The following is a 14,278-nucleotide window of genomic DNA, read 5'->3' as shown; positions in this document are numbered from 1 at the left end:
AATTGGGATATCCATCACTTCAAACATTTATATTTTCATTGTTTGGGGAATGATTTCTTAATCAGGACATCAAAAGTCCTAGTCACTAGAGAAAAAATGAAATAGTTGACTTTATTAAAATGGAAAACTTCTGTTCATTTCAATATACCAATAAAGAGAATGAAAATGAAATTAGACTAGAAGAATATTTATAGCCTTCTATTTGTTGTAGAACTTGTATCCAAGGAAAAGCCAAGCAACTCTACAAAAAAATAGGCAAAAACAGTGAAGTTATTTTAACAAGTAGATATCTAAATGCCAATGAGCATATGAAAAGATGAACATTAGTCATCAGAGATAAGCAAATTAAACTAAAATCAAATAACACTATACAGCTACCAGAATGGTTACAATGAAAAAAGATAGAAACTTTCAAGTGATCTTAAACAGGTTGAGCAACTATAAATAACACACTTGGAGGAAGTGTAAATTCACACACACACTTTAGAAAATTGTTTGTTATTAGTTACTAAGCAAACTATATGCACTATCCAGCCATTCTACTCCTCCTTTGTATACATCCAAATAAATGTGTGCATGATCACCAAAAGTTATATCTGAAAATATGCACACAAGCTTTATTTACAATAGCCAAAAAATTGGAAACAACCAATGTTCTTCCACACTAGAATAGATACATGATTTGTGGTTTATTTTTACAACATAATACCACCTAGTAATTTTTTAAAAAACTGCTGCTATATCCAACAACATAGATTGATCTAAAAAGTTTTATTTGGAATGAAATGTATAAGCCCAAAAACAGAATATTCTTTTTTTCTATTTCTATGAATTTCAAGAACAAGCAAAATTAGTTGATCATGACAGAAGTAAGAACAGTAGTGATGAGTATTGGGTGGGAGAAGCTGAAGGGAAAACCTGAATGAAATACATTATTATATCTTGGTCTTGACCATGGCTACATATGTAAAGATTCATTGAAAAACTGAGGTTTGGTCTATGTATAAGAATTCAAATAAAAGAAAAAATAAAAAGAAATAAAGTATACCTATCAGAAGAGTTCATGCCAACTGTAAAATCCTAGATTCTGTGTCTACTAGAGAAAACAAATTATGTGTCTGGAGATTATATGTCAAGTAAAATTCTTACAGGAAAATAAACTGCAGAGATGAAAATTGAAAACTGAGTGCTAAGGTATGAACTTTTAAGAAGTGATTAGAAGAGGTTGGGGTTAATCATAAATGGTTCCTAGGACATTCAAACATGATTCCATTATAATGGAGATTTATATCCAGGAAAAAAATGAAAGAAAAAAGTATATGTAATTTTACAAGAAGGACACAAATATTCCTGACCATGAGAGAAAAAATGGTATAGTTGACTTCTTTAAAAGAAAACTTCTGATCATTAGAAGATACTAATAAGAGAATGAAAATGCAGAAAACAGACTACATTTATTTATTTATGTATTTGTTTATTTATTTGTTTCTGTCTTGAAATGAGCCTTTATTTGTGACTGAATGTGAAGTGAAAATTTAAGCAAATCCAAAATAAGGCCTGGCTTGAGTGACAGGCTGTGCTTCCAAGGTGGGTACAGTGAGATGGCCCAGTAGGTGGCAGGCCTGGGCGTGAGGGATGAGGGTGGATGAGAGTCAAGGTGGCCAAAGGGCTCAGGTCAGCAACCTCTTCCTCAAATTTTGCTCAGGTTCAGCCTTACCGTTCTCTGCTATCTTGGAGCTGACCTTGGAACTGACCTTGGAGTTGATCTTGGAGCTGATCTTGGAGGACGTGCTAAAGGCTTTGGAAGGGGAAGCATAGGTATCATAGACTTCTGAGGTGATGATATTGTGGATCCAGGGGATTATGTTGCAGACTTTCATCATATCAGATCACAGGAGACAGAAGATTGTGGAGAGAGCTCCCAGGCTGATGAACATGCTGAGTCATGCCATGAAAGGCTGCTTGTCACAGAGTTGGAGGCCGTGTGTGTAAAGCAGGAAGCTGAACTGATAGTTTCAGCATGTTTATATGTATATATATATATATATATATATATATATATATACACACACACATATATATACATACATAGAGAGAGAAAGAGCAATTGAACTTAGTTTTAAGAAAGAGGATATATATGTGCATATTTGTGTGGAAATGTATTTAAGACTGTGTCAATATTAAAATGCTTAGGTTAATTTAATACCAACAAAAGAGGAATTACTTCATTGCATATTTGGAAGGCATATGGCAAGTTTTAACAGAGCCAGCTAGCATTTGTTATCAACATATAGTTTGCAATATTTTTAAATGATTTTTTGCTTGGTTGGCATTATTGGCTCTTCCTGAAGCCAATGATGTTTATTATTCATTGGTTCTGGGGTTCAGTTTACGATTTTCCATAGTTCCAACTGCTTCCTTTTAATAATGAGATAGCTATTAAAAAGTAAGCAACTGTATTAAATCTTCATAATAAAAAAAATACCACATGAAAGAAGTAATAATCTGTTGCTGGAAAGGATTCAGAGTTTTGGGTTTAGATTCTGCTCCTTTGCTGACTATAGTTAACAAACATCATGGAGCCATGCCTTTTTTTCCATATATTATCACTTTAGAAGTGCTTGAGGAAATAAAAATGATTAAGAATTGTGCTGAATTATACACACAATAAATTATGATTCAATTTTATTCTTTAATGAAAAGAACTATATATTCAAATGATAAAAATGTTTGAGTAACCACCATGTAGCCAGAATTATTGTATTGAAATACAATAAAAGATACAACAAATTAAATGCCTATACATGCAAGTAACTTGTTGAAAACTATACATATATATATATATTTTAGTAACAAGACTTGAATTATGTATTACAACTCTTCTTCTTTCTTTCTCATTCTGGAAAAACTGACAGTTATACTCTTCTCTTAATGAGTCAAACTAACACTCATCATGAGACTTCAGTAGAACTTTCTCTTCTCTGCCTGGAATGTAACACCCCACCACACCCCCATACCCCACACCTATGCATGATATTCAGGTCTCCTGTCAAATATCAACTCCTCAAAGGTACTTCCTGACTACTTTGTTTAAAACAATATTTCTCAGAGGTTAACATGCCTGTGAGTCACCTGGGTTTCTATTTAATATGCAGACACTGGTTCTGGTTCCGTAGGTGTAAAGGGAGGGAAGGGTCAAGTTCCTAGGTGATGCTTATGCTGATGGTCTCTGGAGCACACTGCACTTTGAGTCTCAAAGACTTAAAATACTCCTTAACCCATTACTCTCTCTGCTTTTATTCTACTTTGTTTTTCTCCCCAGCACTTGTGTAAGCTCCCCCCAAGGGCCATTCAGACTATATTGCTAGGCTACCTAAATGGAAGCCATTTTGCTTCCAGTATGCTTTTGGTTTGTTGCATCATAAAAGTTTAGAATTAACCTGCTGTTTGCTTACATGGCTGCTGGGCACCAGATTAGAAAATGACACTTTTCCTCAAGGAAAAACAGGATCAAGAGTCCAGAACATGCCAACCACACATTGCTGATGAGAAGATCCACCAAATGACCTATTGTTTGCTGATAACTGTGGAGCAACTCATGACGACTTGCACAAAACTTGTTCTGCCATGAACCCCTTCCCTTGATAAGTTGCTCAGTGGTCAGAGAAGATGAGCCGGTCTTTGAGATGAGATAGTCCTCCACCATCTCCTCAGGCTTCCAGCACTTGAATAAACCACCACTCCTTCACCAACTCTAGCCTCTTGTGTTTGGTTCTTGGGTGGTGGAGTGACAAACTTGTGTTCAACGCCACATGTAACATCATAGCTTTAATTGTTTAGTGATTATGTATTAAATTCAGTTAGTGAGGGTTGTACTTGCTTATTCTCTATCACCTCCAGGAAACTAAGAATCATGGGAGCTGGGACTCTGCATGTTATTCACCTCTGTGTTCTAAGCATTTAGAACAGTAGAACACACAGAACATACTAAAAAACTATTCATCAAATAAATGAATGACATATCTGATGTCTCATGCAACAAATAGTAATTTTCTTTAATATAATTCAGTGGGTTTCTCTTTTTGTTTTTGTTTTTAGGGACGGACTTCAGGCACAATTAATTGAGTTAAGCATACACCTCAGTTCATGACCCATTATCTCTAGGTTTATTTTTGTTTACCTCTTACTTTCAGATCCTCTTTTCTTTTCTTCCCCCATATACTCCTATTCATGGTATTTAATATATGTCCTTCGATGTTTAGACATCTTTGCAAAATATGTGCTATTATGTATATTTTTAAATTTAAATGAATGTCATTTTGCCATGAATTTTACTCAGTTTTTATTTCCACTTGGCCAGGTTTCCAAGATTTATCCATAAGTTTGGCATACAACTAGCTGCTTACTTCTAACAACCGCATTATATCCCATAGTACACATCAACAACATTTTGCTTATCCATTCCCTAGTGATTGGCTCCTGGGTGGCCTCCAATCCTCTGCTACAACAAGCAATTGCAAATCTGCTAATACTCAATAAGGACAGTAAGATTCATGGCGTATAAACAACAACCCACTGCCTTTTTCTATCATCTATGCCAGAATGACAGAAATTCCAGTCCAGGTGAGTGTAGTCAAGAAAACAGGGCTCCCACTTCCTTCGTCTCCAGTTTAGAGCTATAGTATCTTCTCATGACAGGGAGGACATCAACATTTCTCATCCTGCCCACTAGTTACCTGATGTAGAAGCTAATTCTACATTGGGCATAACACACTGAGAATTCTGGGGACCCAGCTGTCCTCACCCCATCTCATTTGTAACATTCAATTATAAGGAAGAGGCTTTATGCTGAAAGGGGCAAGCAGCGATTAAGAGGCTATCAACCCCCTACTGAGTGCACTTCTTCTAAGGCAGAAATCTCACTCAGAGGACAGCATACCACTATTCCTGCCCCCAAATCTGGAGCTAAGGCTCAGAGGCTTTGATCAGGAATGGGTGAAAATAAATAAAATTTAAAAGCTGTTGGAATTCTGCAAATCACTTTAAGTCTTAGGAGAGATGTGACTATGATCTGAGTCACATATGGTTACAACTTCTGTTCTCAGATTATAGATTAACTTTCTTATTTTTCTTGTTCTGTATAATGACTAGAGATAATTAAATAATGTCCGGGACAAAAACCTGCTGCCTTCTTATTATAATTAATGACCCTTGTTAAAAATTAACTTCTCCTTTGTTGCTCTGCTTTGCTTAGACCAGATGACAGAAAACCCATGAGTATTACACTCTTTGTAAAAAATAATGTTAAATGTACCCTTCCCCAAAAGAAATGCTGCCTATAACCAATCAAATTGCTGTAAGTATGTGCCAAACTTGTATGAATAATGTTGTAATTCCGCTAACCATTCCTCTGTCTCTACCTATATGAATGAAATCTTAATTTTTCTACTTAGGAATGCTGACCCCAGTCCTTTAGAGCTGGTGTTTCTGGGTTTCTCTTTAAATTAGATTTGGACCCTTTTAGTTATTTTAGGTTGACAGGGAAAGACAGGCCATAAAACAGAGTTGCAAAATAATTCCTGAAGAGATGGACTTATTTGAAAAAAATATGGGGATATTGAAGCCCGAAGGGCACCTTCAAAACAATAAAAGTTGTGATGTAAAGCAATTAAGGGGAGACTGGTAGCTTCATTAGAGATATAAGCTCAGCCATAGGTCAGCTAATTTGCCAGAGGGAATCAGAAAAAGAAACAGATAAGAAGAGCCCTCCTGGAGTTAGAAAAACCTCAAACACTGACTTTAAAACTTCAGGTAAAAGATCTCAAATTAAAATGGATGAGAATTTAGAGCAAATTATGACCCTGAGCATTGTTGAAAACAATAAAGCAATTGACTATCAATTAGTGAGATTTCAGGGCTGAATGTGGGAAAGGCAAAGAGAACTCTGGTAAAAGCACCATCATCTCCAGGTGACATGCACACAGCCGATGCTCTACCCTCTGATGGGCAATAGCATAGGCTTCACAGTAAGGGGAAATGCACTGCACTAAAATCATCAGCTACTCACTACATAAATCACCACATCAACAACACTAACAAACCATGGAAGGGAAAACAAACCATACACAAAGTTGCTTCAACATATTATCTAAAACATCCAGTTTTCAACAAAAAAAAAGAAGAAAAAAAAAAAAAAGAAATAGGAGAGTATGATCACTAAACTAGAAAAAAAAAGTAAACAACAGAACTCCCTATGAGAGTGACCAGATGTCAGATTTAACAACCAGTTCAGAGTATCTATTATAAATATGTTCAAAGAAGTAAAGGAAAATTACTCCTCAAGACACAGCTTATAAAATATGCTGAAAGTCAAAGACAAAGAGAAATCTTGAAAGCAACAACAAAAAATAAAACATCACATATGTAAAAAGAAAATAAAAATCTCAGGATCACTCCCTCAACCCTTTATGCAAAAGAGAAGGAAAAGGCCTCAGGCACCTATGAAGAACCATCCCCACAGATCAGTCATTAAGGAAAGTCCTTGCTGGCCTTCCATAGCAAGGACATACGAATTGTAGCTTTAGGTCTGCAGGCTACATCTAGTTCTTAAAACTAAAGTCTGTTTGATTCCACCCTATTAATGAATTATAAGTTTTTCTTCATAGGTGTAGAACAGAGACAGGATAGGATCAGACATTCTTCTACCTACCCGGATGGCTAGACATAAATGTAGAAAATCATGCAATTGCAAGAACTAACACCATTCCAAATTTATTGTCTCCAACAACACTTTTTATTTATTGGAAACCCTTTATATATTTCTCAATCAGGGATTCTTAGAATTCAGAGGGCTAAAGTGTGGATAGAAAAAATCTTACATCTTCATTTTCAATAACATTTAACTGATATTTAGCATTTTAAAAATTAAGAATGTACAATGTACAATGGTAATATTAAGAATTTCTGTGATGTTGCCACCAATAGAAATTAAAGGTATTTTCACTTACCATTAAGTTTTTTCAGACAGTTTAAATATAATCTATCTTTTCATTTCTTGAATATTATGGTAGTTATTAGAACCACTGCCAAGTACTTCTAATTTAATGTATTAATTAAAAAGCACACATATTACAATATCACAAATTAAAAAAATTTTAACTGAATTTTAATGTGTTTCATTTATTAATATATTTATTTACATTTATCCACTTATAAATATTATTCTCTGTAGAGGCCAATTGGCTTCACCAGTGCTAGATAAATAGTTCAAAACCCCGTCTATTATAACTACTCTCACTGTTTTTCTAACTTTTCCTAAATTCTTTCTAAGCTCTGTAAATTGATAATTTGGCTCTATTCAGAAAATGTAACCACTATGTGAGAACTACCACTTACTTTCCGTCCACATAGGACGTTATCTGCACCTAAACCTAACATTTATACTTTTTGCCCGACCGTTCCAGAAGTTGAAGTAGCCTGCATCCTGTTCACGTCTAACCTCTCTGCCCTTGCCTTGGATTCTTACTCTTTCTGCCACCAAAGGGAAGTTTCCCTATCAATCTTCCTCTTCCTGTTTTAAAATTTTTCTTTTGGCAAACATTCCCTTCTACAGTTTTAACTCTCTAGATACAAAAGTGCTTCAGTATCGCCAAACATAAAAAAATTTATACTTCAGTCTCTTCCATAAATGATGCTGGGAAAACCAAATATCCTTCACATACAAGAATGAAACTAGACCCTTATCTCTCACCATATACAAAAATCAAATCAAAACGGATTAAAGACTTAAATCTAAGACCTAAAACTATAAAACTACTAAAAGAAAACATTGGGGAAATGCCTCAGGACATTGGTCTTACCAAGGACTTCTTAAGTAATATCCCCAAGGCACAGGCAACCAAAGCAAAATCGGACAAATGGGATCATAACAAGCTAAAAAGCTTCTGCTCAGCAAAGGAAACAATCATCAAAGGTAAGAGACAACCCACAGAATGGGATAAAATATTTTCAAACTATTCATCTGACAAGGGATTAATAACTAGAATATATAAGGAGCTGCAACATCTCAATAGGAAAAAAATCAAATAATCCAATTAAAAATGGGCATAGGATCTGAATAGACATTTCTTGAAGCAGACGTATAAATGGTTAATAGGTACATGAAAAAAAATCATTAGTCATCAGAGAAATATAAATTAAAACTACAATGAGATATCACCTCACACCAGTTAAAATGGCCTTTATCAAAAGACAGGCAATGACAAATGCAGTGAGCATGTGGAGAAAGAGGAACCCTTGTACACTGTCGATGAGAAAGCAAATTAGTGCAAGCCCTATAGAGGACAGTATGGAGGTTCCTCAAAAAACCCAAGCCAGCAATCCCACTGCTGAGTATATATCTAAAGGAGAGGAATTCAATCTATCAAAAAGGTATCTGTACTCCCATGTTCACTGCAGCACTATTCACAATAGCTAAGATTTAGACTCAACCTAAGTGTCCATCAAGGGATAAATGGTTAAAGAAATTGTGATATATATACACAGTAGAATATTACATAGCCACAAAAAAGAATGAAATCCTGCCATTTGCAACAATGTGGATGACATTGGAGAATACTATGTTAAGTAAAATAAGCCAAGCATAGAGAATCAAATCTCATGTGTTCTCACTCATATGTGGAAGCTAAATATTAAAAACAATTGCTCTCATGGAGATAGAGAGTACAATAATGATTACCAGAGCCAGGGAGGGTAGTGGGGAATAGGGGATAAAGTAGGGATGGTTAATGGGTGCAAAAATATAGTTATATAGGATGAACAATATTTGATAGGACAACAAAGTGACTATAATCAATAATAAGTTAGGGAATCCTTTAAAATAACCAAAAGAGTAGAACTGGAAAGTTCCTAACAGAAAGAAATGTTAAATGCTTGAGGTGAAGGATACTCCAATTACCCTGATTTTATTAATTCACATTGTATGTCTGTGTCAAAACATCACATGTACTCTATAAATATATACAACTATTATGTACCCATAATAATTAAAAATTTAAGAAAAGAAAGACAGACAAAATAAATAAAAAATAAATTTAAAAAATTTTTAGCCTTAAAGGGAAGATAAGGAGAAGATAGAATATGGTGTGGGTATATTGATCTCATTTTTTTAAGAAAAAATTATAGATTTTTAAAATCCATTTTGTTATAAATTACCTTTAAGCATTGCGTCATATTTTTAAACTATGTATTCTGGTAAGTTATGTCACTCATGTATGTTATAAAAAAGACAGCACTACACCAAGTAAAGGTTAGGACGCACTGATAGAAATCATGGCACACTACAGACTGTGGCCATTTAGGGAACCACAAGAGCTACACAACTCAACTACTGACTTTTCCTGAGATCAAGCTACTGAAGAAGGGTCTGACCATGGTCATTAACAAAAGCCCTGTTGGGTGGCTTGGCATGTGCGGCCATCCTAGCCATTAGCAATCAAGAACATTCTCAGATGTTTCTACCAACACAGACTTCTTCAGAGGCAGCATTTTGCTTCAAATCTTGCTAATGATATATTAAAGGTATAAGTTTTCATAAAACTGAAAGTTAAATACCAAGAAAAATAGTACCAATTAAAACTTGATGGGCTGGTGAGGTAGTGAAAACACACAAATTTAATCACAGTAAGGAGTCAATAGACATTGTCCAAAGAAATAAAGGATTACACAGATTCAATATAGTTATAGTTACAAATAAAAAAAATTTGGAATATTTATAGAAAGATAATTTCCTTAATATACATAGAACACAAAATATCACTTAGAAAAGAAAAACAATCAATAATAACTTAAAGAAAATTTACTACATACAGTCCCTAGGCATACAAAAATGCTTGAATTCATTAATAACAAGAGAAATTCAAAAGAGAACTGCAAAGATAAGCATTATTTAGATTATTTAATATTTATTTACCTTTGTAAATTATTTAAACATGTATACCATTGAAAATCAAGCAGTCATCAAAAGCTCCAAAGCAGGTTGATATGTGCTAATATAAAACAACCTTGAAGATGTACTGCTAATTGTAACAAGAAAAGTACAATATAGCATGTGTGGTATGCTATCATTTGTTATAAAATAAATATGAAGACATACACACATATACAAATGTATAAATATACAAACACTTATTCTGGAAGATACACAAGAAAGAAATTAGTAACAAGGTTACCTCTGGGTAAAAGAAATTAATGGATAAAATTGAGGTAAGTGATTTACCTAATTTTCACCATATAATCATTTGTATCTCTTAAATTTTATATCCTATGCATATCTGATGCATTCAAAAATAAATAAATGTAGTTTGAATTTTTTTTTCTTTACTTCTTCCTATGTCTCATTCCATATCTCTTTCCATTCATAATCAAACTTCATGGATGACTAATTTAATCTAGTTTATTATAATGCTCTCCAATGCCTTGTTTGCCATTAATACCATAAACCACTACAATCTATTTTCTGTCTCATCATTCCACTTAAACTTTTGGCAAATATTCTTAGTTATTTCCATGAGTGCAATTTGGTGACATCCAATGATCAGTTTTCTGTATCTTAGTATATGTTTTTCCCTTTTCTTTCTCATCATTATATGCACACTTTTTTGTGACACTTTTCAATGTTAATATCAACTACACGCTTGTTTATTTTGTGTTCTCCTTTATCATTTAAAATTCTACTCACTCCGGGTTTTTCTCCTACTCCTCCTACTTCTTTGGCAGTTTTGCATCAGACTTCTTCCCAAGTTCTTATTCTTCTCTTAAATATTGATGCACTGCAAGGATCAAGTCTCGTCAGGAAGCTCTTCCTTCTTATATAACCTTTAAGTTGTATCATTCACATCTAAAACTTTAGCTTTTGCTGAGATACGTATGACTTCCAAATAGACACCTTTGTCTATCCATGTAGATGCTTCACAGATAACTGATTCTAGGAGTAAAATATAGGATTCATTATTTCCTTTCCAGCTGAACCCCACCTCATCACCCAAGTCAAAAACCTATAAATTTCCTTAGTCCCCTTTTTTCATTCATTTCTCTCTATATATCTACTCAGTTATACAAATCTCTGAATTGTATTTATTTTTATGTCTTCAGTTTATTTCATTTTCTTAATGTATTCTGTCTTTGTCTTAGTTCAAGGTATCAGCACCTTTTGCCTAATCTATGGTAATAAACTCCTCTCTGAAATGACCATCTAACTTAATCTTTCTGTCTCAAATCCATGTCTTCTCTAAATTATTTCCAATACTGCTACCAGGTAATCTTTATGAGTGCATAAAAATGTAATATGAAGCTATTTTAAGTTTTGCTTTATACTTTACAATGAAACTCATACCTGATCACTCAAGGCCCTCTATGATACTGCCAACCTCTTTAGCTTCATCTGCACCCATTTCCCCACATGAATGCTTTGTTCCCTTCATATAAAATAACCATAAACTCATAAACACATTTATGGCACAGCACTTTTCCTCATTCTACTCTCTTCTCTTGGCCCATTCTTCTCAATTTTTCTTTTATCTAACCAACACCATACTGCAAACCTCAGTTCAAGAATTGTGTTTTCTAAGATGCCTTTTCAAATATAATTCCCATTTGAATTGGAAAGCCTTTACACTTTTCTGGCTGCATAGCCTGTATTGCTGAGCCTGAGAATATCTCTAGGATGGTACTTCACTGCACTTAACAGATCTGTAATATCTGTCACTCTCTAGAATGTAAACTTCATAAAGACAGACATCATACATTATTCAACTTTGTCTCTACCAGCACTCAGAAAAATGCCTGACACGTAGAAATTTCTCAAAAATATTTGTAAATATCTAAATAAAAGACACTGTTATTTGCTCACCATCAACCTGTTCATATTTGCTGCAATCTTAGAAAATAAACTTAGAACTCGGGGTAAGACTGGGTAGTAGCCCATTACTTTGATTAACACTGAGTGACATCTGACTATGACATTCCTTCTGATATTTAAAGCAACCGTTGTGTATAAACATTATTTATTAGCCATCTTAATTCTGGGATTCATGTGCACAAGGGCATTTGTTGTGTCTTGACTAATATGGCTGTCTTAACTTGTAGTAGTACATGTTGCTGAGATTTAAATATCTAAGATGGACTCAACAGCCTGTCGAAGGCATCGCTTCTTATACTGTACACATATGCAATGAGTTACTGTTCTTCTGTTCTGGTACACCTTTCCATCATGCAATTGAAAGCAGCCTTGTATGAGGCATCCATAAATAAAGCTATTCAATAGCACTGTTTGTCCGAACCTTATTCGCCCTTATGAAACTCAGGGAATATCTCAACAAGTGAGTCTATACCAGTATATGCCATAAAAGGGAAAAAAACGACATAATGTAAACACTATTTATAAGTACTCTTTGACTTCAGAGCCAGTGAGATATTTGCATTAATAACAAGGTTAAAAGGACACAGACAATGCAAACTGATGTTCAGAATGTTTATTGATCTGTACAGATCCTGGACAGGACTACTTGGTAAAAAACACAATTTTTTGATGTTTCAAAGGTATGAATAACTATCCTGAAAAGTTCAAACCCAGAGGGGGACCAGGATTGGCAGCAGCTAAGGGTTAGGGTGACGTTGGTTTGTGCTGCAGAAAATGCTGGCAATGGATGAGGCAGGAGGTGGTTTCAGAGAAGCAGACATAATTTCATTAACTATGAGCTTCCTTCAAAAAACTAGATGAAATCAGGAAGAAAGTTTCAGTATTAAGCAACATTATAACAAAAGGCAATTGTGGATCTAGGAAAAGCGTTCTAAGTACAAGAAGCATTTTAACAGACATTGGAATTGAGGGCGACCTTGGAACAGCAAGGATAGAGCCTGCGTGGTCACACAACCATAGACAGAAAGCCCACCACTTGTAAAAGTGACAGATAGAGGCTTACAATTAATATAGCACAGAGGCAGCCTCTTACAAAGACTGTTCATGTAAAGGATTATTCACCAATAAGAAGATTCAGAGGAACATATTGATTAAAAGCTCAGGGTTTGTAACTAGTGAGGCCTGTGTCCAAGTAACAGACATGTCACCTACATTGTGTGACATGAAAATGTTTACCTGAACTTCCTACACCTCAGTTTCCTTTTGTTGTGAACCGTCATAACAAACCACCTCATAGAAGCTTTCACGATGTACTATATATAAACTGCTTAATATAGCATTTATGAATTACATAAATGATTTAAAAATGATAGCTCTTAGTAGCTAACTTGAAGGAACAAAGTGATATGTCAGGCTACACCATGTTACAGTGCTAATATTTATGTTCCTTTTGAGATTCTATAGCAGTATGGTGTAGTATTTTAAGGAAAGATTACAACAGAATGGTTTTTGGACAATTCAAAACTCTGTATGGGTTTTTAGGAGGTTCTTTCCAAATGACAAACATTTACAGCTTGCTACTTAAATGTTGAGTCAATAACTTACAATCTAGTAATACATATTATCTTTAGAAATATTCAGTCTGTATTGCTTCAGATGACAACAAGCTGCCAAGACCGAGAAAGCAAAAAAGCTACAAAAATATAGAGACTTTTCTTTCTCCCAACTCTTTGGCAGAAATGGAAAGATGGTGGAGGCCTAACTCTTCTTAGTCCTTTCTTTCCCTTCTGACGAGATAAGTGAAGGAAGTTGAAGTATGAAGGTAAAAAGCTTTCAAAGGCAGATGGACTAGGGTTTATATTTTTTTAACTTGAGCGAGTTCCTTAACTTCTCTAAGCCTGTTTAATCAATTACAAAATAAGATATCAACTAATATAAAATTGCTGTTAGAGCACACTAGGAGATAATGCAGGGAAAGAGACACTTAGCAAGGGCTCAATAAGTGTTGGATTTCAAAAGACAAGGAGCTGGACACAGTGGCTCATGCCTATAATCCCCGTACTTTGGGAGGCCAAGGTGGGAGGATTGTTTGAGCCCAGGAGTTCAAGGCTTCAGTGAGCTATGATCACACCACTGCATTCCAGCCTGAGTGACAGAAAGAGACACTGTATTCTAAAAAAAAAAAAAAAAAAAATTAAAAAAAAAAGACAAGGAAACAGGATGATTGGGTGCAAAGGACACTGCACTAGAAATCAGAGGGTGCTCACCTTTGGCAATGACCAGCCTTGATAGTGTATATAGGTAACTTTACATCTCTGGCCTTTATTTCTCTTCTAATTAAGAAATTTAAGTGGCAAAGAA

At 34.7% G+C, this 14,278-nt stretch overlaps 1 non-coding gene across 1 annotated transcript; it reads right to left on the bottom strand.

Moving 5' to 3' along the window:
• Nucleotides 1-9,468: 9,468 nt before the first annotated feature.
• Nucleotides 9,469-9,548, bottom strand: LOC123637621. Its single transcript, XR_006734975.1, has one exon. It is a non-coding gene; the product is annotated as a small nucleolar RNA SNORD74 (small nucleolar RNA).
• Between the last annotated feature and the right edge of the window lie 4,730 nt (nt 9,549-14,278).

The sequence above is a fragment of the Lemur catta genome, chromosome 4 (assembly GCF_020740605.2).
Source record: "Lemur catta isolate mLemCat1 chromosome 4, mLemCat1.pri, whole genome shotgun sequence".
NCBI lineage: Eukaryota > Metazoa > Chordata > Mammalia > Primates > Lemuridae > Lemur > Lemur catta.
This window is presented reverse-complemented; position numbering and strand designations above follow the sequence as displayed.